At 38.7% G+C, this 4,602-nt stretch overlaps 1 non-coding gene across 1 annotated transcript; it reads right to left on the minus strand.

Annotated features, from left to right (window-relative positions):
- Nucleotides 1–4,263: 4,263 nt before the first annotated feature.
- Nucleotides 4,264–4,341, minus strand: LOC141944903 (small nucleolar RNA SNORD36). Its single transcript, XR_012629363.1, has one exon. It is a non-coding gene; the product is annotated as a small nucleolar RNA SNORD36 (small nucleolar RNA).
- Between the last annotated feature and the right edge of the window lie 261 nt (nucleotides 4,342–4,602).

Raw genomic sequence — 4,602 nt, forward strand, 5'->3', positions numbered from 1 at the left:
ACTCATAAAAATAATGCTACCAGACTGTAGTCACCTGTCCTACTTTGATCACACTGGAGTGGTAGGAGAACACCAGTTTTGCTCAGAGTAGGAAAAGAAGCTATTTGAGGAGACAACTAATTTGACCAAATAAACAATCCAGAAGAGAATACTTCATCAGCTTTTTATTAAAGTTGTCCCCCTCTTTTCTTTCCTGTGCTATGCTGATATAGTAGGTATACTTGGACCTATAAACTATACTTATTTTAATCACTATCTATAAAGAGGATCATCAATACACATGCTTAGTCAAGTAATGTGGTTTGAATACACCAAGAGCAAAATCTGCTGATAAAGCCTCATTCAGATCAGGTTTAAGCAAAAGAACCCCTCTGCTTAACTTGGTGAGCTAGCTTTCAACCCTTCTAGTTACTTGTACTGCAGAGACCACGCAAAGTCCCAGCCCAAACTCTCTTGGCTTGCAGCACATACCCTTTCCTCCCTCCCGCTGAGCAAGTCAGTCACAGAAGTATTTGTGCACATACCCATCAAGGCCAGTGCTCTGACATTGCTTCTGCTACCACCCTTCCACACTGGTCAAGGGCAACCATCTAGACCACCTCCTTGATTCTCCATCTATCTATGGGGCCTGGAAGTCTCCTAGTCAGTCAAGCTTAAGTAAAAGCACTTTGTGCTAGATAAGCAGTGGAGATATACCCACTTACTCGGTCGCTATCATTAATATAGGAGTATCACCAAAGCAACAGAGGTACTCCAATATCTGTGAAAAATATGTGATCTAAGAGATAACAGCTCTTGTGAACCCCTGCTGGATCTCCTCCTACCTGTTCACCCAGGCTTCTGGGATGTTATGGGCAGCATAAACAGTGAAGCTGAGCTGGGAATCTAGGCTGATGTCTGCACATGAAGGGCTTTTAGGTATGTGGGCAAGCTGGAAATTTACATCAATGCTAGTGCTGTAAACATGGATGAGACTTAGAGATGGCCATGGTGACCTCAGTCACAGCAGCCTCTATTAACAATGAAAGGAGAGAGAGAAATAAAGGTTAGCAATAGGTCATTTATGAAGAACCATATTTATCTTAAAACATCAGCTATGGCTTTGAAATGCTTCCTAATAAAATTTAATTAAAATGACATAACCTACCAACTGAAGCCAATTGGCCATCTGTGCTTCTGAAACCAGCCTTAGCTCATTTCTAGTGTATCATTAACAGTCTCTCATTACACTGCTTTCAAATTAAGGCATTTTCAAAGTAAGCATTTTAAAGTACAGCAAGTTAGTCTGTGCCTCAGATATGCCATTTCAGTCTGTTAATTTTTGTGCTGGAAGGATTTTTATTATGTAGGTATTTTGTAATTTCAGCAGCTAAGTAGTTACTTAGTTCAAGGGAACTGTCAATGCTGCAGTAGAATGGAGAAAAGGCACTGGTTACATTTTAAGACTATGAAGCTGTTGCAACTGTAGGCAAAAATTAATAAGATGTATACAATAGCAGTCACAATCAGACATAGCATTCAGATGGTCATAGATTGGTGGCAACATTACAGAACTATGGACACTGAAGTACATATCTATACAAATATACATGAAATGCAGGCTGCACCCTTTATTTACGTTATTTCCTCTAGCTTCAGCTCTGCAGTGCTTTTTCTGCAATTACTGGCTTTTATCCATCTTCCCCCTCTCTGTTTTTGGAGCAGCTAGGGATTGTGTGATTGCTAATGTACATTAAAATCCCCAGTCCTGGCAGCCTCCATCAAGTGAGAAGGGCTCATACAAGCACTCATTTCTCAGACAAGGGACAGGTTGAGAGAGAAAGCGTCAGAGTACACTGTATCATTCCAAGATCAGAATGATTTGTCTTCCAAGAGGAGTACCCCAAATTCTCCTTTTATTCCCCCTTCTAACTCATGGATTCCTACATGATTAAGAACATTCTCTCATCAACTGTTATAGCTCCTGACATACTCACTTAACTTGTCTGGCCGCTGTATTCAGCAGCCATCTATTAGCTGTCTAATAGTGTCTATTGAAAAAAAAATAAAAATCCCAGGAATAGGAAGCCTGAGACTTGCTTATATTAGCTTTTTATATTCAGGATAGGTGCAGGAATCCTGCCCAACATCAGAGACGGATACCACAATTCACTGGACTTAGCTATCTGACAGAAATGTCTCCAAAAAACATATCCTCGGTCTGGAATTTTATTCCCCTTCTTTGATGCCTTTTGCCTTTAAACTAGCAAACACTCAGAACTCTTGAATCACAAAATGCATTGCAAACAGTGCAAAGGAATTATTTCAGTCTTTATCTTATAATAGACAAATTTTAACTGTGTAACAATAGAGGTACACATAAAATTAAAATAGTTTGACATATAGTGGGGCTTGCTGCTACTGGAAATAGACAGCAAATTATTGCACTCATTCAGGACTGGCTAGAATAGTACACCTTGTTGTGTTGTAATCATCTTCCATATAAGAAAACTGAATTATTTTAGAGACTAACAGGTTAAGAAAACTCAGTCGGTTTATTCTCTGTTTGTGTATACTTCTCTGTCTAGCATTTGTTTTAAATTATGTTTTATTTATTCTCTTTACTATTTTCTCCATCTATCATCCTTCACCATAATTGTTCTGAATAAATCTTTTGCTCTAATGATTTTTTTCCCTAGAATACTCTTTGACTCTCATACCCAGTTTTCTTGGATATGTAACAACTTACTACCTTCCACACTAAATGTTTAATTTGGACTGAATCGTTTTACATTCCAAGTAAATATGACCTATAGTCATATACATAAAGCCTTCTTAAGAGGTCCAGAAGAGGACATCAGTGGACTATTATTTGAACCAGTATTTTCTACTTTATCTGAAAATCACCACACTATTTACATTAAGGAAAAACAGCCACTTAGGCGACTTAGTGGCTCCAATCTGTTCAAAGTGGCAGACAGGTAGATGTCCTGTAACTGCAAAAACCTTATGTATGCAAATTGGCCTATTGAAGTCAATGATTGCTGAGTGGAACCTTCTCAGCATTTTCTCCAAAAGAGAGTGAAAGGTAGTTCAGAATCTGTGTAAACGTCCTGCTGTGTGTTGAAATGTACCCTTTGGCACCAACAGTTTTTACACAATCCATATTTTAGGCTGTAAGGCAATGTTTCAAAGTTTGCCTCCAGAACAGGAGGAAATGTATTATATATCAGCTAGGCCACAGAAAGAAGGTAATACTCTACTCTTTAGACAAGAAAAAAAAAAAAAAAAAAAAAAAAAAAAAGAGTCAGGAGAAACATACACAATAGGGTAAATATCATCCATATCAGAAAATTTATCATGCCAGGCAAGCGAGTAAGATGCAAGATGCCTATTCACTATATCCAATGTGGCTAGATGTGACAAGGTTAAAAGTCTGCACTTAGTTGCAGATAATGTCCATGAGACTCCCTGCTGAAAGAAGCTGGGAAATGTTCTTTTTTCTCTCTTAAATTTCCACCTTTCACCTGTGGGCTTGCAGAGTCTGTGCCTGACTGCAGAAATGGAGCCAGTTTGGAAGCAGGCCCTGGGGTGGGAACTACATGCTGTCTCTCTTGCTACAATGGCATGTGAAGGGTGAAGACAGCAATGGGACAATCAGTTCAGCTGCCAGCAAAAGGAGACAAATGAAACTTCAGCATTATTTATCTAATTATTAGGAGATCCAGAATTAAGTTCTTCTCTGGAAGAGGTTTCCTCAGATGTAAGCAAATGTCTAAGTATGACCTGGTCTGCAGCTGCAGGATTTTTTTCTACATTCATTTTCTTACTCTTGTCAGCTCTCAGTTTAAAAACACTCTGTGGTTTCCATGCCAGAGTCTGCTCTTTCCCTCCCCCTCCCCCCCCCTTCACTCATTAAGCCCAGTAGCAATTAACTAAATTAGAGACAAACATTTTAGGTAGTCTGTAAATGTCCATTACTCACAAGAGTTGATCAGCATCTTTTCACTGTATTTTTATGAGCTGCTGAATAGGATTTGGTACGCTGAAATTATATTGCCCATTCATGAAGCCAGAGAACTTTACTGCTTTTTATGACTTTTATGATTAATAAATCTTAGATAAGAAAGGACTATGGTGTTTCACTGATTTACAAAACACAGGCTATGGACTTCCTACAGAGGATTCACAGCTTCAGCTATGCCAGAGTTTATTTTCTAGAAAGGTATCCCAGGCATAGCCAGTATCTAGGAGATGATGAATACACCACACCACAAAGTGAATTGTGACCAGGATTAATAATCTCACAACTCAAACCTCATAATTTATTTCTGGTATGAAATTATTTTGCATCACCTTCTCACTGAAGATGAGAAGAAATGAGACTTGCAGAAATGAGATGAGACCAAGGGAAATGAACTTTAACCACAGCTGCCAGATATGTTTATTTCTGACACATGTTCCTTGCACATGAAGTTTGAAGGAATAAATTTCACCCTTGGTGAGAAACAGAACAATCCTCACCATCCCTGAAAGAGTTAATGAATGCAGCTGCAGGTGCCTTCACAATTTAGTAAGGACCATACTAGCTTATTCCTTATAGAAAACAACTTATGTTCTTCT

Source organism: Strix uralensis, chromosome 5 (assembly GCF_047716275.1).
Source record: "Strix uralensis isolate ZFMK-TIS-50842 chromosome 5, bStrUra1, whole genome shotgun sequence".
NCBI lineage: Eukaryota > Metazoa > Chordata > Aves > Strigiformes > Strigidae > Strix > Strix uralensis.